At 33.8% G+C, this 22874-nt stretch overlaps 2 protein-coding genes across 2 annotated transcripts in view; one reads left to right on the forward strand and one right to left on the reverse strand.

Annotated features, from left to right (window-relative positions):
* Positions 1–358: 358 nt before the first annotated feature.
* The window catches only part of LOC143235986 (uncharacterized), a 29717-nt gene continuing 7201 nt past the window's right edge, over positions 359–22874 (forward strand). Inside the window, exon 1 of the mRNA XM_076474138.1 lies at positions 359–2284. The gene's annotated coding sequence lies outside the window, so the exon portion shown is untranslated. The remainder of the gene's footprint in view (positions 2285–22874) is intronic.
* Positions 16942–22874, reverse strand: part of LOC143235987 (uncharacterized) — a 67539-nt gene continuing 61606 nt past the window's right edge. Inside the window, exon 5 of the transcript XR_013019416.1 lies at positions 16942–18924. The gene's annotated coding sequence lies outside the window, so the exon portion shown is untranslated. The remainder of the gene's footprint in view (positions 18925–22874) is intronic.

Consider the following 22874-nt stretch of genomic DNA (forward strand, 5'->3'; position numbering starts at 1 on the left):
CATTCCATGCTAAAGGTCATTTTAGGCGTTTATACAGTTGAACAGCCACCGAAAGCTAGATATCTTGTAAACCATCAAAGCGCTAACAAAGAACGAGTCTTATTTTCGTGTATATAATACTTTCGTATAGTAAGCTGTTTGCATGTCGTTTTCAACTGGCACCGTATATGCGCAGTTTTCATTCCAGTGCATCCTCAACAGAGCAGCGGCAAGTCTTGAGCTAACCTCTTATTGGCTGACGGCAGGCATGTGGCCCCACCGCGTACTGCTTAGGCAAGCAATGACAGCCAGCTAAGGGGCGGTTTGCCTTAGCCGATTGGCAGGCAGCTGAAGTGGGGGCGAAAAGCGGCAGGGCGACAAATGTTTGCTCTCTTGTGGTGAGATATCTCAACCGCTGATGGCGGAGCGCACTTTATGGTCTACCTCGACATTTCATCTGCCAAACGTAAGTGACAACCAAGCCGCAAGCTGGACAGTCTTTAATGTCAAACTATACAGTCGTACACTTAGCAGTGAGATCTCGGTGGTGCTTTTGAATGTAGTCACTTCAATACCGTGATTCTGGAATAGGAAGTAAAGATAGAACCTGGCTTTCCTTGTTATTGTGTATACGAATATTTTAAGCTTAAAAGTTTATTCTGTTCTCTAGAGGTTATTTTTTTTAATCATCTAACATATGCGGTTCTGAAAATTTTCTAAGCCTCAACCCCAAACCTAAAACGTTTTATGCGCTCAAAATATGAATCCCGAGTTGAAGTAACTAAAGAACTACATTAAGATAATAATAAAGAGATAGGAGTGTCTGGAAACTGAAGAACCAGATGACAGACGAAGCAGAAAAGTTAATGCAGAGACAACAAGAAACAAAAAGGCGTCGAAATTACTGCTTGAGAGGACCGTTAAATTAAATTAGGAAAAATATTATAAAAGAGAGGAATATAAACACAGAAGTTGTTTAACGTGTAAACAGTCACAAAGAAGAGAGCGAAAGTTCAGCAGTGAGTGTCCATTAAAAGTAATAATCAAGATTCAACCTGCCTCTCATTTAGTGTCTTGTATCGTGAAGTGTGAACCTGTTCTCACACACAGCTCAGAAGGTAAAGATACTGCTATCCTATAATTTGCTGCATGTTACATAACGTATTCGACTGCTTTCAAATGACTTAGAGTTGAACTGAAATATTCATCAAACGAAACGACGAATGTCAGAGAAGTTTCGTCCTCTGTTCCACTTATAGAAAAGAGAAAAACAAACAAATTCTCGATCTTTATCTGATAATAAGTCCTCCATTTCTAACGAGTTAGGTGTGTATGTTGAAAGTTTGTTTGAATTAATGTGCTGTTTGGTGCCATGTGACACACAAATAAACAGGGTTATATTAACTTCTTTTTTCCAAACCAAGAGAAGGCTTATCTAGAGTCGAATACCGTTTTGCGTCAGGCTAATTTAGCACAAAAATAATAATTTTTAAAGCTATATAGTTTATTATTATTAAATTTATAGTGGAATCAGTAGTGAATCCTTTTCATTTTAATGGTGCACGCCAGCTAGCCAAGAATTGGTGATGTTAATGTACAAGTTCATAATCATATTTCCAGAACGACGCCCTCTACTTTCTGTGGTTAATGTTTGTTGATTGGACTCACCTGAAACTCGGATGATAGAACGTGCTAAACAATAAGAGCAACAATTGTTTATGATTTTAAAAAATTTCTATAAAAGGCCTACTTAGGTGTGAACTGGTTGTTAAAAAACAAGAATAGCAAGAACTTACGTATTTAAAACTATTTATCAAATCCTATCTGGGAGCGAACTGGTTGTTAAGCGACAGGAATAACATGAGTTTATGTATTTAAAACTATTTATCAAACCGTACTTAGGATTGAACTGGCTGTTAAGCGACAAAAGTAACATGTATTTATGTATTTAAAACTTTCTACACAATTCCTATTTAGGAGTGAACTGGCTTGCAAAGTTAGGGTACTTTGTAGCTGCAACAGTTTATAAAACACACGCATAGTAACACTACTTATTACCAGCATATACAGTTTATTCCATACAAGAAAAAATTAGTGAAATTGTATGGAAATTACAATATAATTGGAATAACTACATTGGGCATTGAAAACATCAGGCTTTGGTCTGGACTTCACCAAATCATCAAGACGAAATCAAGCAAGATGAAACTGAACAAGACCAAAAACTGAAATCAAAGCAGAAAAAACAAACTTTGATGAGTATAAATTCGTGAAGAATAATCATCCAAGATCGAACATTTGTGGGGTAAGTATCATTTTTTTTCTACACAATTATCGTCTCACATTTCTTATTGTATTCCATTTCGTCACACATTTATTAACCATGCATGGCTCTAAGATAGATGGAAGAAATATATAAAATGTCCCGCAAACGAAACTTCCACTTCTATAATACAGTGTTTGTTTGTTATGCATTTATCGCAAAGCTACACGAGAGCTATCTGCCCTAGTCGTCCCTAACTTAGCAGCGAAAGAAATAAGGGAGCTGATCATCGCCACTCCCCGCCAAATTTTAAGCTACCCTTTTACCAATGAAATGATCATCACGTTATAACGGCCCCACGGCTGAAAGGACGAGCATATTTGGTGGGACGGGTATTCAAACCCTTGACTCACATATTGCGAATTGAGTGCCCTGACCACTTGACCATGCCGGACCAAAAAGAGAGAAAAGGACTTTGATTCTTTTCTGAAGAAAAGCCGTTGGCTGAAGAACAGTGTTAAAGTTCGGAAAGCAATATCAACACCAACCAAACTCCAGAATCTAGATAAAAGGAAATAACACTCCAAACATGTGTATATATGTGTGTGTGTGGGTATATATATATATATGGGGGATGTGTGTGTATATATATTATAAAGTTCAGTGTTCGTGAAACATCTCTTTCGTTTCTTAGTAGGAAAAAATAAATAGAAACTAAACCTGTAATACTCCACCTGAAAAACAAAATTTCAAAAGTACCGTGAAAAAATCTGTGAAAAAACGGATAATGTTTCATTTAATAAAAAGTGAAAGTTCCGACGTGACTATACCTTAAGTTTGATATTGTAACTATTTTGTTTCGAATTCTTATTGCATGGTTTTTTACCTAACCATATATAGCAGATATTTATTGTGTTGTTTTTTCCTGTAAATATTTTCCTAGTGTTAACAGGACTTTTTTGTTTCGTTTGTTTGTTATTTTTGCCGAAAAGAACGAAAGTTTTTTCTTTCCAAGCCAAGCTCAAAAACACTTATTTCCATTATAAATTGTAATAGTTTCCGTCTGGTTTCATATTTAGAGCATTGCTATATGAAGCTATCTTAACACATCATTATCCGTATTGGTAAACACAATATCTGACACTTCACCAGTGAGAACATTAAACAGGACAGTGTTAATTCGCCTGCGAGAAATTGTACATGGAACGTGAGTGCCTTATCTAAGACTTATTTTTAGAATGGAATGTAAAAATAATACGTGTGTTTATTTGTTTAGTTTGTGCTTATGAAAACTAGAGAACGGTATAAAACGAGCAAGACTTTGAAAGTTCACTTGAACTATGAATGCACTTTTGTTTCTATTGAATGATTCTTATTGTATCAGATAATTTGCTGGCTTGAAATCAGTATGGTTTCCACTGTGATATATATGTATACATTAAATGATAACTTGCTACAAATAATTCAGTAAGTCATGTTCTCTGCTTTACCGAAAACGTTGAAAACTGACCTAATCTTCACATATCTAACACTTAAGCAGTCACAGTCACGTAGACGGAAGGGAAATGAAAAGCAGTCACTCCATTGAACATTATCATGTATATATAATTTCTAATAACGTGTACTTAATAATACGTCATATTTTGAATTGCAAAATATTAAATAAAACAAACAAACCAACTTACATTGTATATCTTATTACGTTGTCACGATTTCTAGTGTATTATGTAACGTAAACTGTAAAAATGGCGGTTACACACGAGAACAAAGCCTATTGTCTCTAACGATGACTACAACATTTATTACATTTAAACACGTTTGGATACCATTTTAAGCTTTCTGCCTAAATAGCTTTGATGCCTATATGTAAATCGTATAAGTCTGTCTAAATTTCTTGGCTGAAAATGAAAACATTAAAAAACGTTAATTCAAACATATTTATATACAAATATTAACAGTTTCAATCATGTTTCTCTAAAATAAAAACAAAGGTTTTTAGTAAATAAACTTACTAAATCTCGTCATGTTATTTTGGTTTATTGGAAGTGGAGGATTTAAATTTTTATGAAAAACATGAAAGTACAGTGGACACGTGGGTTTTTTTGTTATATATAAAAAAGTGAGATAAACATAATTCAACCAATAAACAAACTTTTTGTTATTGTAGGCACACGTGTATCACTAGAGATGGAACTGTTGTCATTAAAGACGGCTCAACAGTACTTAAAAAACAGAATTTACACTTTTTTCGTTAGTATTCAAACGTTTACGTGCGTTTTCTTTGTTGGTAGGTAAAAATAAAGTGAACGTTAAAATATAAGAGCATTCCTTGTTCAACCTTGGTGGGTAGAAATTATAATATCAAAAGTTTAAATGAAATAAACTCTGATATTGTAATGTTTATCTAGCTTTTACTCACTAAGGAATGGAACGTAATACTCGAACAATGAATGTTCTTATATTTTAACTTTTACCCACGAAAAAAGGAACGTAAAAGTTGTTAAAAAAGAATTATTCTGGTATTTTTACCCACTATCTAAAGGGCCATAAAAGATGATCAAGAAATGCTTTAATAATTTAATGTGTAACTAACACTTACCCACAAAAGTAAGGAAGATAACGGTAGAACAAAGAATACACTTACATTTTTATGTTTAACTAATTTTTATACTCTAAAGGAAAAAAATATAACAGTAGAACAAGAAATACTCTTATGTTTTAATGTTAAATTAATTTTTATCCATTAAAGAAAGAAAAAAAACAGTTGGACAAGGAATAAACTAACATTGGTACATAACGTCTTGTTACCTACTAAGGAAAGAAACGAAACTTGCACAAGGAATACACTTACATCAGCACTTAACTCCTTGTTACCCACTAAGGAAAGAAAGCTAAATTGAACAAGGAATACACTTACGTTAGTACTTAACTAATTTTTACTCTGTAAGGAAAGAAAGCTAAATTGGACAAGAAATACACTTACGTTAGTACTTAACTAATTTTTACTCTGTAAGGAAAGAAAGCTAAATTGGACAAGAAATACACTTACGTTAGTACTTAACTAATTTTTACTCTGTAAGGAAAGAAAGCTAAATTGAACAAGGAATACACTTACATTAGTACTTAACTAATTTTGACCCACTAAGGAAAAAACGAAACGGTTGAAAAGAACTTTTATATTTTAATTAATTCTCACTAAGGATATTTTTATTTCCGTTTGGACAAACAGGTCGTGTAGAGGTAGTAGCACGTAATGAAAAGCTAGAAATTCTAACCAACAACTAACTTTCTTTTATATTTTCACACACGTATAAATCATGTACACGTTTACACAGGCTCCGGCATAGATATTAGGCTCTGGTCTGACCACGTGCTATGTATCCCATCACACATGTTAAGATATTACTAACCTACATTCTATAAACATACTCTAGTACATATGTTATTACACATTAGCACAAGTTTATAAAGGGTCTAGAGTACATATTAGACCCTGATACTAACCCACATATTATACAGATCTTATAACACACATGTTGAATATGTGTCACACTTTACAGACGTACATACATTATATCGGTCATACCAAATGTATTTTAAAATATTCCAGTTTGCTCTATTTTCATTTTCAAATTTAGCAGTGAAAGACTAGAGGGAAGGCAGCTAATCAGCGCCACTCATCACAAGCTCTTGGAATTACTCTTGTTACCAACGAACAGTAGGATTAACCGAATCCTACTTATCTTAACTGTCTTGAGTTTCTTCGAGCGATACATAACGTCAGAGCGTGAGTCGCACGTATAAGCTGGTTTTTAAATCTTTAAAACGATGAAAAGTTCTTCAACTAACTTGATTGGAAAAGGTGGACGCTGTGAACAGGAAAAAAACAACATATTTTTTACTTTACTTAATAATATTCATGCAAAGTTACACGAAGGTGTATCTGTGCACATTCGTTTCCAATGTCCCCCGCTAGTACAGCGGTAAATCTAAGATTTCCAAAGCTAAAATCAGGGGTTCGATTCCCCTAGGTGGACTCAGCAGATAGCCCAGTGTAGCTTTGTTATAAAAAAACACACAAATACACACATTCGTTTCCAGTTTTGAGCCAATATACTATAAGGAAGGCAACTAGTCAATATCACCCACCACCAACTTTTACGCTATTTATTGTTTGATCAAAGAGTGGGATTTGACAGTCACCCTAATAACGCACTTATGGCCTCAAAGTTCAGATCGAATTTTGGGCAAAAGTCCACGAACTCACGCTACTCGTATAAAGTTGACAACTTCAGAGTGACTATAAAAAAGTCTCGAGAAGTACCTAAAAGCTAGAGCGCTTTCAAAGAGCGGTCTTTTCTTCTTAGTTTTTTGAAAGCAGTCAAGAATAATTGTTATGTTTTTTTTTAGAATATAAAAATGCTCATCTAGGAGTAGTGTTTTTCTTTGCAACAACATAAATCATACATTTAAAATTACTTTATATATATATATATATCGACATTTACAGACGCAGAAAGAATGTACCCACGTGCGAAGTTTTCCGGAAAATTAACCAGAAAATGTGTTGTGGCACGTGCTTATGCGTAACGAATATTCTGTGTTCTTTACGAGTGTTGATACTTACTCTTTGGAAAACGTGAAATTCTCATAAATCTTTTTAGCTTACCGTTATACGAATAAAACTTTGTTTTAACACACTTGTATGTAAACGTTTATCCAATGAGTCTGAGTTATTAAAAAGTGCGAAAAACATAGCTTTAAATTACAAAATTAAATTGAATACATGTTTACAAATAAGTTAGGTAAGTAGTACAAGTCTATTTCATTGCCTTACTGTATGCGAATCGTGACAACTGAGGTGATTATATTTACATCGGTATCTCAATTAAACATTACGTTTCATTTCCGATGGTAATGTCCATTGGGCGTGGTGCTAAACAAACTATCACGAACTCGACTAAGAGGGGATTTATTGACCTCTTCAATTACCGGATCGTTTTTACACAGTTAAACCTGTCGTTTTGACGACTTATCTCTCTTTCTCTGCTCAGAACCTTACCCCGTGACTTCTGAAATTCGATGTTCCGTATAACTGTCGACGGTGTCAGGTAACCGAAAAACTGTACCCTCGCCTCTTAAAAGACGCCGCTCTTTGCTATATCCAACGAGAATTAGGCGAGTCGAATTTTCCGCGCGGCCCGCACGCACATTGTAGTACGCGGTACGCGAAAACGATATGTCACGACCAGACCAGCGCTGCCAATCGTTCACATGCTTACCCATCCGGAGTTATCTGTGCCGCCTTCTTATTTTAAACCGTGGGGTAATGTGGTAGTACAATGTTGTTTTATTTACAGACATAGAATTAAAACAACTAACAATATATTAATTTAAGATTCCCAAACTGAAATTATGTTACAACATAGGGGGCGATATCGTCACGAAAGCGTTGAAGATACAGATTTGTATCACAACGCTACACATTTGACTTTCCCGAAACACTAAACAAAATAAATTTGTCTTCCATTTCATGTTATAATGCGTATCGAACAAGAAAGAACAAAAAACACTCATTTAATATTTGAAAAGAATATTTCAGTTGTTATTATTTCATATATTATACAATCATTGTATTCTTCATTACAATTAATAGCTACGTTTACATTGGAACATTCTATAAACACGAAACAAAAACATCTAAAATAACTGTTTAAACAAATAGACAGAGAGGAACGCGCATCTGTTTCATACTGTCGTCTGAGAAACATGGTTACTGTTTCTACGCCTCGGTAGACTCAGCAGATAGCCTGACGCAGCTTTGCAATATGAAAACACACACACAGTTTCTACGAACTCTCTGGTTAAGGTAATACAGTTTTATGACAAGCAACAATATAACAGAGTGAATCATACGTAAGCTAGAGAGCTTATAATACTAAACGTTGTTTGATAAAAATAAAAAAAAACGACCTTTACATTCCAGATAAATATAACATATTTTATATTTAAACCAACATTTCGCCTTTGCGGCTTCTTCAGGATTAGTATGCATAACAGTTATGTATGTTAAGTGTAATCTTTAGAAAACTTATATTATCACTCCATTTTATAGATTCTATATTGCTGAAAAATCTATAGAACCTCAGATTACCTTTTCCTTTCATAGATTCTGTAATGTTAAGTAAAATCTACAAACAACTCAGATGATCCTATCCTTTTATAGATTTCATATTGTTTTTAAAAATATCTATAGAAACCTCAGATTACCTCTTCCTTTCATAGATTCTGTAATGTTAAGTAAAATCTACAAACAACTCAGATGATCTTATCCTTTTATAGATCTCATATTATTTTTTTAAAAATATCTATAAAAACCTCAGATTACCTCTTCCTTTAATAGATTCTGTAATGTTAAGTAAAATATACAAACAACTCAGATGATCCTATCCTTTTATATATCTCATATTGTTTTGAAAACAAAATCTATAGAAACCTCAGATTACCTCTTCCTTTCATAGATTTTGTAATGTTAAGTAAAATCTACAAACAACTCAGATGATCCTATCCTTTTATAGATTTCATATTGTTTTTAAAAATATCTATAGAAACCTCAGATTACCTCTTCCTTTCATAGATTCTGTAATGTTAAGTAAAATCTACAAATAACTCAGATGATCTTATCCTTTTATAGATCTCATATTATTTTTTTAAAAATATCTATAAAAACCTCAGATTACCTCTTCCTTTAATAGATTCTGTAATGTTAAGTAAAATATACAAACAACTCAGATGATCCTATCCTTTTATATATCTCATATTGTTTTGAAAACAAAATCTATAGAAACCTCAGATTACCTCTTCCTTTCATAGATTTTGTAATGTTAAGTAAAATCTACAAATAACTCAGATGATCCTATCCTTTATAGATTTCATATTATTTTTTTTAAAAAAATCTATAGAAACTTCAGATTACCTCTTCCTTTTATAGATTCTGTAATGTTAAGTAAAATCTACAAACAACTCAGATGATCTTATCCTTTTATAGATCTCATATTATTTTTTTAAAAATATCTATAAAAACCTCAGATTACCTCTTCCTTTAATAGATTCTGTAATGTTAAGTAAAATATACAAACAACTCAGATGATCCTATCCTTTATATATCTCATATTGTTTTGAAAACAAAATCTATAGAAACCTCAGATTACCTCTTCCTTTCATAGATTTTGTAATGTTAAATAAAATCTACAAACAACTCAGATGATCCTATCCTTTATAGATTTCATATTATTTTTTTTTTTTAAATCTATAGAAACTTCAGATTACCTCTTCCTTTTATAGATTCTGTAATGTTAAGTAAAATCTACAAACAACTCAGACGATCTTATCCTTTTATAGATCTCATATTATTTTTTTAAAAATATCTATAAAAACCTCAGATTACCTCTTCCTTTAATAGATTCTGTAATGTTAAGTAAAATATACAAACAACTCAGATGATCCTATCCTTTTATATATCTCATATTGTTTTGAAAACAAAATCTATAGAAACCTCAGATTACCTCTTCCTTTCATAGATTTTGTAATGTTAAGTAAAATCTACAAATAACTCAGATGATCCTATCCTTTATAGATTTCATATTATTTTTTTTAAAAAAATTTATAGAAACTTCAGATTACCTCTTCCTTTTATAGATTCTGTAATGTTAAGTAAAATCTACAAACAACTCAGATGATCCTATCCTTTTATATATCTCATATTGTTTTGAAAACAAAATCTATAGAAACCTCAGATTACATCTTCCTTTCATAGATTCTGTAATGTTAAGTAAAATCTACAAATAACTCAGATGATCCTATCCTTTATAGATTTCATATTATTTTTTTAAAAAAAAATCTATAGAAACTTCAGATTACCTCTTCCTTTTATAGATTCTGTAATGTTAAGTAAAATCTACAAACAACTCAGATGATCCTATCCTTTTATAGATCTCATATTATTTTTTTTTTTAAAATCTATAGAAACCTCAGATTATCTCTTCCTTTTATAGATTCTGTAATGTTAAGTAAAATCTACAAACAACTCAGATGATCCTATCCTTTTATAGATCTCATATGATTTTTAAAAAAAATCTATAGAAACCTCAGATTACCTTTTCCTTTCATAGATTCTGTAATGTTATGTAAAATCTACAAACAACTCAGATGATCCTATCCTTTTATAGATCTCATATTGTTTTAAAAAAATCTATAGAAACCTCAGATTACCTCTTCCTTTCATAGATTCTTTAATGTTAAGTAAAATCTACAAACAACTCAGATGATCTTATCCTTTTATAGATCTCATATTGTTTTTAAAAATATCTATAGAAACCTCAGATTACCTCTTCCTTTCATGGATTTTGTAATGTTAAGTAAAATCCACAAACAACTGAGATGATCTTATACTTTTATAGATCTCATATGATTTAAAAAAAAAATCTATAGAAACCTCAGATTACCTTTTCCTTTCATAGATTCTGTAATGTTAAGTAAAATCTACAAACAACTCAGATGATCCTATCCTTTTATAGATCTCATATTGTTTTAAAAAAAATCTATAGAAACCTCAGATTACCTCTTCCTTTCATAGATTCTGTAATGTTAAGTAAAATCTACAAACAACTCAGATGATCTTATCCTTTTATAGATCTCATATTGTTTTTAAAAATATCTATTGAAACCTCAGATTACCTCTTCCTTTCATAGATTTTGTAATGTTAAGTAAAATCCACAAACAACTGAGATGATCTTATACTTTTATAGATCTCATATGATTTTTAAAAAAAATCTATAGAAACCTCAGATTACCTTTTCCTTTCATAGATTCTGTAATGTTAAGTAAAATCTACAAACAACTCAGATGATCCTATCCTTTTATAGATCTCATATTGTTTTAAAAAAAATCTATAGAAACCTCAGATTACCTCTTCCTTTCATAGATTCTTTAATGTTAAGTAAAATCTACAAACAAGTCAGATGATCCTATCCTTTTATAGATCTCATTTTTTTTTTAAATCTATAGAAACCTCAGATTATCTCTTCCTTTTATAGATTCTGTAATGTTAAGTAAAATCTACAAACAACTCAGATGATCCTATCCTTTTATAGATCTCATATTATTTTTTTAAAAATATCTATAGAAACCTCAGATTACCTCTTCCTTTTATACATTCTGTAATGTTAAGTAAAATCTACAAACAACTCAGATGATCCTATCCTTTTATAGATCTCATATTGTTTTTTTAAAAAAATCTATAGAAACCTCAGATTACCTCTTCCTTTCATAGATTCTTTAATGTTAAGTAAAATCTACAAACAACTCAGATGATCTTATCCTTTTATAGATCTCATATTGTTTTTAAAATATCTATAGAAACCTCAGATTATCTCTTCCTTTCATAGATTCTGTAATGTTAAGTAAAATTTACAAAAAACTCAGATGATCCTATCCTTTTATAGATCTCATATTATTTTTTTAAAAAAATCTATAGAAACCTCAGATTATCTCTTCCTTTCATAGATTCTGTAATGTTAAGTAAAATCTACAAACAACTCAGATGATCTTATCCTTTTATAGATCTCATATTGTTTTTAAAAATATCTATAGAAACTTCAGATTACCTCTTCCTTTCATAGATTCTGTAATGTTAAGTAAAATCCACAAACAACTGAGATGATCTTATATTTTTTTTTTATCTATTATGATTTTTAAAAAAAATCTATAGAAACCTCAGATTACCTTTTCCTTTCATAGATTCTGTAATGTTAAGTAAAATCTACAAACAACTCAGATGATCCTATCCTTTTATAGATCTCATATTGTTTAAAAAAAAATCTATAGAAACCTCAGATTACCTCTTCCTTTCATAGATTCTGTAATGTTAAGTAAAATCCACAAACAACTGAGATGATCTTATATTTTTTTTTTATCTATTATGATTTTTAAAAAAAATCTATAGAAACCTCAGATTACCTTTTCCTTTCATAGATTCTGTAATGTTAAGTAAAATCTACAAACAACTCAGATGATCCTATCCTTTTATAGATCTCATATTGTTTAAAAAAAAATCTATAGAAACCTCAGATTACTATCTAAATTCCGATATTCCTTTATCCTAAGAAATAAATACGAAAGTTCGAACCAGTGGTTAAAAAACAGTTATTATATATAATGTATTAAAGAGGATAGGTTGGCATTATATGTAGGTAGTCGGTATTATCTTAACTGATTTACTGATTATTGCAGGGACGGAGGTGCATGTTGTGTTATATTAACAACTTCACTCTACATAAATGACACACAGTATTTTGTTCATGTAAACTGTTCTGGGATAAAACTTGGAAAATACACACCCGAACGTGTCTCTTTTGTAAGAGTTTTTCTTCCCGATACTCACTCAGGTTATGGAAGATGTAGAGAAGCCATTCTCTAGAGGGAGCTGTTTTTGCTTGCCATAACACGATAAATATTTTATAAAACATTATAACTCACGATAAATCCTAGAACGAAGTAAGTAAAGTATTCCTCCGCCATCAAATTAACCTAAGTGGGTACTATGAAAAGTTCAAGTTCGTCTTTTTAAAATTAAGCACAAAGCTACTCAATGGATTATCTGGGCTGTGTCCACCACAGGTATCGAAACCCGGTTTGTAGCGGTGTGAGTCCGCACACATGCTGTTATGCCAATGGAGGGCAAGTTCATGTTTGTTCGTAAAACTTCGGAGAAACAGCAATCTGAGGAAAGTCTAGAGAATCCGTATGTTTGTTTAACCTATGATTTTAGTTTAAAATACAGAATAATGTTCATATACACTACCCATAAATCATTAATAGGATAAAAAAACACTACAATAGAATACAGGATCAAACTATATTATGTGTACTATTATTACCCATAATCAAAAATTGAAAACAGAACACAGAACTCTCTGTCAGTACTATTATTAACTATTACCGCAGAATATTGTAGGTTCAAATTTCGGTGTATTTGCTATTATTACCTATTACTGGTATACTATTGTAGAATATTGTTAGTTTGAAACTTCATTATATTTACTATTATTATCTACCATTGGTACACCAAAGTAGACTTTTGTTAGGCTGAAACTTCGGGGCCCGGCATGGCCAAGCATGTTAAGGCGTGCGACTCGTAATCTGAGGGTCGTGGGTTCCATCCCCATCGCGTCAAACATGCTCGCCCTTTCAGCCGTGGGGGCGTTATAATGTGACGGTCAATCCCACTATTCGTTGGTTAAAGAGTAGCCCAAGAGTCGGCGGTGGGTGGTGGTGACTAGCTGCCTTCCCTCTAGTCTTACACTGCTAAATTAGGGACGGCTAGCACAGATAGCCCTCGAGTAGCTTTGTGCGAAATTTAAAAAACAAAACAAAAACAAAACTGCAACTTCGTCATATTTACTGATATTACCTATTACTGGTACACTGACGTAGAATAGTGTTAGGTTGAAACTTCGTCATACTTACTATTATTATCTACCATTGGTACACTAAAGTAGAATACCGTTAGGTTGAAACTTCGTCATATTTACTATTATTATCTACCATTGGTACACTAAAGTAGAATACTGTTAGGTTGAAACTTCGTCATATTTACTATTATTATCTACCATTGGTACACTAAAGTAGAATACTGTTAGGTTGAAACTTCGTCATATTTACTATTATTATCTACCATTGGTACACTAAAGTAGAATACTGTTAGGTTGAAACTTCGTCATATTTACTATTATTATCTACCATTGGTACACTAAAGTAGAATACTGTTAGGTTGAAACTTCGTTATATTTACTATTATTACCTATCATAGATACACTATCGTAGAATATTGTTTGGTTTATAGTCTTTTTCCCTACGTGTACTCTTACTATCCATCTTTAAACAGTATGGATAAGACATTTTGAATATAAAGTTTAAAAATCTCCAACTTGTTACTCTGCAAAAAAACATATTTGTAGTCCTAACCCTATTTCATTCATGCCCACACAAATATATGTATCTCTTCCTTGGCTTATAAAGTGTTAGAAACTAGTCGAGTTATAAGAAAATGTTAAAAGAATCGTTTCATGTTATGAAGGTGTAATCGGTCTACTGACTGATATATTTTTATCAAAGCTTACAGCAAAATTTTATACGCATGATATTGTTATCACGTACTGCACTGCATGTAGAAACTTTAAGCCAATATTACTGAAAGTTGGCGTATTATAGTTTACTCATGCAAATTTAAATGGCAAAATATACTATTTATTATGTTTAAAGGCCCTTGCAAATTATCTATGTAATCATAACCCTATTATTGTATTGAGAATTCTAGATACATACGTTACAATGGCCGCTATGACACGCAAAATTCATGTTCTTATCATTTGAGATAGTCTGTTAAAATGTTTTGTTTATTGTGTGTTCTTTATATAATTAGTCTGTAAATGAACGTATATATAGCTTATGTCCTTCTGTTACATTTGTTACTACGACGGCTTAAAGTGCCGATGCTAATTGAGAGGAAACTCACCACTGCGTTAAGTATGTCTGTACAAACAGTTTATTTTAATAATAGTAATAATAAACAGCATAGCAATGTAGATATAAACGTATACATGCTTACTTTATACACATATTTATCTACAAGCACAGAAATACATACATAGTTAAAATATATAAATATACCAAGAAGTATCCATATACACAGGTTCACTATTACATGTATATATCAACGTATATGCATAGTATTAAAAAACACAAATTCCAGTTCGCACACTCGCCGTGTAACATTACAAACAAAGTGAAATAAACAGTTTAAAGCAGCCATATTTTATCCATGTTAACTGACAACATTCCACACTTCGTAAGCAGAGATTCCCTGATATTAATAGTAGAAGTTTAGCAGGCTTACGTAAGCCATGTTCATTAATCAAATGCATTGTTACCTACAATGGTAGCCTGGAATGGCAGGTGCTTAGGGCGCTCGGCTCGCAATCTGAGATTGCGGGTTCGAATCCACGCCTGAAAGGGCAAGCACGTGTGGAGGCGTTTTAATGTGACGGTCAATCCCACTATTCGTTGGTAAAAGAGTAGTCCAAAAGTTGGATTAGGTAGTGATGACTAGCTGCCTCTCCTCTAGTCTTACACTGCTAAATTAGGGACAGCTAGCGCAGATAGCCCTCGAGTAGCTTTGCGTGAAATTCAAAACAAACAAACAAACCCTACACTATTATCTAGTCTAGTCTCTCAGTTCCCCTATTATATCTTTATATGGAAATATTACAAAAAATACTGTGAAATAAATCTTTCGTTATGTATTTCCGTTGAAGACAGTTTTTATATGGAAAACAATTCATTTTTAGCAGTCGTGAGGTTCGACTAAATGTGATTTAATGTTAAGGGATAGCCTTACTATTTCAATTACCTGTTTAGGTAAACTAAATTTCCTAACAGCATTCCTAAAAATAATCCAATAAACATTAACTGAAAAGTCACTTTATATTCCTCAATAGCATCTTTAGGTTAAAGTACTAACTGAACAGGACCTTAAGCGATCTTTCTGAGCAGCCATTCTGTTTAACATACTTACTGAACAGGACCTTTAGCGATCTTTCTGGGTAGCCATTCTGCTTAACATACTTACTGAACAGGACTTTTAGCGATTTTTCAGGCAGCCATTCTGTTTAATGTACTTACGGAACAGGACCTTTAGCGATCTTTCTGGGCAGCCATTCTGTTTAACATACTGAACAGAACTTTTAGCGATCTTTCTGGGCAGCTATTCTATTTAACATATTTATTGAACAGGACCTTTAGCAATCTTTCTGGGTAGCCATTTTGTTTAACATACTTACTGAACAGGACCTTTAGGGATTTTTTAGGCAGCCATTTTGTCTAATGTACTTACTGAACAGAACCTTCAGCGATCTTTCAGGCAGTCATTCGGTTTTGAAATATCTAGAACACTTCTTGCAATAATCAAACTGATAGTTGTTCCAACTACAGGAAGGTATTATTAACTGACTGAAAATCTTATCCTACTTAAGGCTCAGGAAGGATGGGAGATATAATGTAAGAGAAAATGAATGTTTTAGAAGGTCTCTTGTAGAGTTTGCTTACTGTGCATTAGTTTCGTAGCTACGTCTAAAATGCAAGAATTCTCCAGGTAAAGTATGTTCAAATGTAAACTTCATGTTCTCATGAACGTGGTTTAGAAGAGGATGGAAACGAACTTGAGTATTTAACCCATCTTCCAAATGTCGTAAATACCGTAAATATAAAAAAAACTAAGTTGTTAATCACAACCTTACCAACTATAGAGAGCCTTTGTTTCCAATGAATGCTACGCTATTACCCACAGCTAATCGTTGTAGTTGATGATAAAATTAGTCCCAAGGCCTGAAAATATATGTGTTTATTTCGTTTTTTGAATTTCGCGCAAAGCTACTAGTGGGCTATCTGCGTTGGCCGTCCCCAATTTAGTAGTGTAAGACTAGAGGGAAGACAGCTAGTCATCACCACCCATCGCCAACTCTTGGGCTACTCTTTTACCAACAAATAGTGGGATTGACCGTAACATTAAAACGCCCTCACGGCTGAAAGGACGAGCATATTTGATACGATGGGAATTCGAACCCGCAACCCTCAGATTACGAGTCGAACGCCTTAGCTCACCTGGCTATGCCGGGCCAAATATATATGTATATATAACACGTTCATGGGGTCAGTATACACTAGTTAGAAAACCTTCACGCAGGACAAGTTTAGTTTAATGTTGACCTAAAAAAAGGTCATGACCGTGTCAGTTCTTTCTTGAATACGAAAAGATGAGTATAGCGAAGTTACACCAAAGCTAAAAAAGATATCGTTGGGAAGTTTGTTATTAGAAAGGTTATCTTTACTGAAGAAATCATAGACATCAGTTAGATTAGAATAAAAAATAACTGTAATAGAGAATAGAGATTTTTTTTGCAATAATCTCTGTGTATTTTCTGTAATATTGTTCGTTTGTTATTAATTTTTGAGCAAAGCTGCGCTGGTTGTCCTTATCTTTGAAGTGACAGCCTGGAGAGAAAGAAGCCAATCACCACTAACTCTTGAGATACTCTTTACTAATGTGTATCTGGGATTGTACGTAGTATTATAACGTCTCTACGTCTGTAAAGGTTTGCATGTTCGTCTACGAAATGCGAACCCGCTCTGAACACCCAACCTTCAGTAAGAGAACTAAAGCTGATACAACAGGTTTCAGCGGTATTCTGAGCTTCTAGTTCTTCAGAAAGCGAACATATACAGGTGTTATACTGTGGAGAGATTTTAAAGGTTATAACAATAAACCCACTTCCCTCATCAGAAACTTCATTTATAAGACCATTTCCCTGCTTGAGTTCCTTTCGTCCAATGGCATCTTTAGAAGTTAACTTTGATTTGGCACCATAACTTAAGAATTTGGTAATGATGTCACTTACTTCTTGTCCTTAAAAACAATGCAATGTTCTATATTCTATGACCTACTTGGTGGATTAGGACATGAACAATGGAAGATGAATGTTTTGTTATCACTAAATGAGATATTTGTGGTATCAGATTACTCGGGACTATGGCGTTTGAACGATCCATATGATAAGTTATCACGAGATAAGGAATACCAATTACTGACATCAGCTTTAAGAAGACGCATTCCTCGAGTTTCGCCGTGTTTAAAGTCAAGTATGAGTTGAATGTTTGTGGTTTCTTAGAATTTTCCTCTTACCTGCACCTCTAAGGTGTTTTTCTGAAGAGATGGTAATGTACTAAAGGATAATTTCATTTGTGACATCTTTGAAGGTATTTGTCTCGAATCGAAACGATATATTATGAATAAGGGAAATATTCGACATATGAAAGTTTTAAATTTCAGTTTATAAGTTAGCGAGCTTTTATTTCGTAGCAAAAGCACTGTTCTTGCATTACTTTTTTCAGCATTAATGTTTTTATACACGTTTCATGAAACTTTACCTGAATAATGAATTATCCACCAAAACGAAACCTCGTTTTTAACAAATTACTAATTTTCCTCTAACTCTACTAATCTGATTATTAAAGTTTTCTATGTCTGCAGGGATGTCTTCTGCATTGTTGGTTTTTTTTCGTGTTCAGATCTGATAATTTAACTATCATGCAAACGATAAAGTTTACGTAGAGAAAGTTTTAGAAACGAGACTTTGTGAATCCATGAAATTTGATAGTGGAAGAACAACAAGATGGCGATTTAATGAATCTAAAACATCATTTTGTTACTTACTGTGCAGGATATTATTTTTGTATTGATACTGGTGCTTGTTGCGTGATTTTGAATATCGCTAAAGCAATTAATCATTTAACCTTTATTGCAAAGGACAGAAAAATAAAATAAACGCAAAAAGTCTGTTAAATCTGCTGGGAGAAAACTTCACTATTTATCATGAAATGTTAATCTCTATTTATGACAAGCACTGATTTGTATAACGGTAGATAACTGGTGAATTCATCGATCTTCTCACTGTATGAAACAGATGAAAACGAACAGTCTGCACGTGCTGTTCTTGTGATTTTCATAGTCATTTCCATCTCCTGTCCGTTATCTCAGGTCCTCAATGAACCACTTTGATGGTGTCTCCTATAAAAGAAAGAAGAATAAAAAAACATATAAAAGGAGGTAACGCCGCAGTTTTAACAAGAACGCATTGCTTATAGACAATTTAAACCATTTATTCGGGTTTTGTTAGAGCTTTCAGTTCCACATTGCATGGATGGGCTTACCATGGCCGCAGCTGCTTTACTGTGTGCACATTGCTAGAGAGCTACTTCCTTTTCGCAGGTGTGCCTCTAGCAAAGGACAAAAAGTGGCGGTAGGGCGTCTGGGTTCAAGGCTATGGCGCCTTTCTTCGGCTACCCGACATCTTCGGGAACAACCGGTTGTTGCTACTGTTCAGTCGTGTAAAATGCGCTTAAACCGAGTTTCATTGGGAATTTCGTTTTGTGAGGACAAATCTGGTGCTGCTGGAGACTTCCCGTGCCTTTTTAGAGACCGATAATTTTAACACAAAAGAACAGCTTGCCACGCCACCTAGCTGCGAAGGAGTATTAACGCAAAGTTCAAGAGTATTCGCTCGAACAACTCCCAAAGAATATTCGAATTGGCAAATTAGAATAAAAAAACAACAAAAACATCCGAACATGGTTCTCATATTGGGAAATTGGCTATGAGTAACTGGAACTGTGTGTTCTGTTTCAGAAATTGGTATGAAAGATGGGAAAGCACTCACTATTATAGAGTATGATTATCATGTGTCATTTGCAGAGAATATATTAGGGTGGATTTAAAAATGATTGTACAGAGCAGAGAGGTAATATTATGGGCATGCACATTAACACAGGCTGTAGCAAAAGTTGTTTTTGTAAATGTAAATACATAACGAAATATTGTAAAAAAATATTCCCATCAGACACTAATTTTAGAGATGACAAAATTTTAAGCGAAAAAAATAAAGTGGAGAACAGTATACAATTAAAAGTAAATCTATATTAGAATATGCTTTATTTATCAGAAGGTTAAATAAATTAACTAGCTTTCAAGTACAAACTAAGATATTTGTACAGAAGAGTTGAAAAACGAAACTCTTGTCAAAGGCCCTGCATGGCCAGGTGGTTAGGGCTCTCGACTCGTAATCTGAGAGTCGCAGGTTCAAATCCCCGTCGCATCTAACATGCTCGCCCTTTCAACCGTGAGGGTTTTATAATGTTACGGTCAATCCCACTATTCGTTGGTAAAAGAGTAGCCCAAGAGTTGGTGGTGGGTGTTGATGACTAGCTCTCTTTCCTCTAGCCTTACACTGCTAAATTAAGGACATAACCCTGTGTAGCTTTGTGTGAAATTCAAAACAAACTTTTCCCGTCGTAGCCCGTCTTGTCTTCGTCGGTTTTATAACACCAAACAGTAGATTTAAAAACAAAACTGAGAACTCGCTGGTATCTAAGGTTCGATTGTTTGAAAAATTCTACAAAATTTCCTTCTTGTACGATATTTTGTGTAGAAGAGGTCCAGAACTAAACAAAATAAAACCGTACTCACCGACGACTTAAAGAACGACCATGTTTCACATGTAATCTTCAGTTCGAAATACTGCTCACCACAATGAGTCCTAAACACCGCCAATCTCGCGATCTATACACTTAATCTGACTAATTCCGATTGTTAAACGATTAGGGAGATTTACCCGTCAGGGGCTGAGCTTAACCCGCTTGCGCTTAGTATCTTCGACTGCCTTCAATCCCGTGTTGAAAGTTTTCTTACAAACTGGACATACTCATAAGTTTGTTTACTTCTTACATTGTTAGAGTGAAAGGTGACGGTGTAGGTACTGAATGTATTAAAGGTAATATAGTATAATTGAGGTTGTGAAAAAAAACCCATACCGGAAGTAGTTCGGGAAAACCACGAGCGGAAGCAGATCATTACAAACCTATATAGAATGTATAATACGTAAAACTAAATCGTTAACACATACATAATGTGTAACGATTGTTTGTTTTTTGAACTTCGCGCAAAACTACACGGGGGCTATCTACGCTAGCCGTCCCTAATTTAGCAGTGTAAGACTAGAGGGAAGGAAGCTAGTCATCACCACCCACCGCCAACTCTTAGACTACTCTTTTACCAACGTATAGGTGGATTGACCGTAACATTATAACACACCCACGGTTGAAAGGGCGAGCAGATTTTGGTGTGACGGGGATTCGAACTCGTCACCCTCAGATAAGGAGTCGAGCGCCATAATCATTTGGCCATGCCGGCGTAAGTTTAACGATTTAACAGATACAAATAAGAGTAAAGTCCGGCATGGTTAGATGGTTAGAGCGCTCAGTTCATAATCTGAGGGTTGCAGGTTTGAATCCCCGTCACCAAACATCTTCACTCTTTCATCCGTGGGGGCGTTATAACGTTCTAGTTAATCCCACTATTCATTAATAAAAGAGTAGTCCTATCTGTTGGCGATGGGTGGTGCTGCTTTTCCTCTAGCCTTACACTTCAAAATTAGAGAAGGATAGCGCAGGTAGCCCTCGAGTAGTTTTGCGCGAAATTTCAAAACAAATGAATCAGGTCTCATCTCAATATATTACTTTAAAAGATCAACACTGTCGTGCTTGAAAGAACTTTATTCTTTTATAACTAGTATTGTACACCGGTGTTGTAGTCTGAAGTCAAATATTTTCTGCTAGAAGTATTGTTATCAGCCTTGAGGAAGATCACAAAGTAATATCAAGAGAAAGTAAACTGATTAAGTTAAAATATAAATAGACTGGACAAGATACGTTATAGAAAATAAAAACAATCGTTATTAAACTCGTAAATAAAACAAAATGTACGTATTTGCTTTCTGGACACTAGCAGGTTACCTCTCATTGCACTCACTAGCAGGTTTCCTCAATTGCACCGAAAATTTATCAACTAGCTTTATTGTTTTCCTGTCTACCAGCTCACTTGATATCTTATGTGGTGATTTGTAAACCTAACGTTTCTTATTATTAGATTTACCTATGATAGCCCGGCATGGACAGGTGGTTAAGGGCGTTCGAGTCGTAATCCGAGGATCGCGGGTTCAAATCCCCGTCGCACCAAACATGCTCACCCTTTCAGCGGTGTGGGCATTATAATGTGACGGTCAATCTCACTATTCGTTGGTAAAAGAGTAGTCCAAGAGTTGGCGGTGGGTGGTGATGACTAGCTACCTTCCCTCTAGTTTTACACCCCTAAATTAGGGACGGCTAGCACAGATAGCCCTCGAGTAGTTTTGCGTGAACTTAAAAAAAAAAAGAGATTTATCTATAGCGACTAGCGTTACTAATGTGATTAGTCATTCTCATTCGTAACCTCTAAATATCATACAAACATATTGCTGATATCTATATTATTACACTCAGTTCGAAAACTTTTATATCAAAATAAGAATGTAGAAAACACATGGTATATCTGAATAAAATAGAGACAAACCATATTGCTTCTACTTGAATTAATATAACATTTTGATTATTTTCTGTTTACTACGTTGTATACTCTGTTTTTCACTTAATATTTTAGTCACTAAAGCCGTCAAACTCCTTTCAATTTAGGTACTTGTTGTTCTGTGTCATTTACATAGAATATTTCTTTATTTTCCTGTTAACCATACATTTATAAATATATACAGTAAACTTTCTCATTCATCTGCTAATTGCGAGAAATTATTACTTTTTTGCTAAACACAAAGCCACACAATGGACTATCTGTACCCACAATTAGTATTGAATCCTGACTTTTTATCATTATAAGCCCTGAAGGTTCCCCCTCCAGTGGCAGTAGGGTATGTCTGAGGACTCACACCGTTAGAAACTGGATTTCGATACCTGTGGTGGGAAGAGTGTGTGTGTTTTCTTAAAGCAAAGCCGCATCAGGCTATCTGCTGAGCCCACCGAGGGGACTCGAACCCCTGAGTTTAGCGTTGTAAATCCGCAGACATACCGCGGTGGTGGGGAGAGTAAAAGTAGCAAAACAAAGAAGAGCATCGTTAACTTTGAACTTACAGACTG

This window comes from Tachypleus tridentatus, chromosome 13, assembly GCF_004210375.1.
Source record: "Tachypleus tridentatus isolate NWPU-2018 chromosome 13, ASM421037v1, whole genome shotgun sequence".
NCBI lineage: Eukaryota > Metazoa > Arthropoda > Merostomata > Xiphosura > Limulidae > Tachypleus > Tachypleus tridentatus.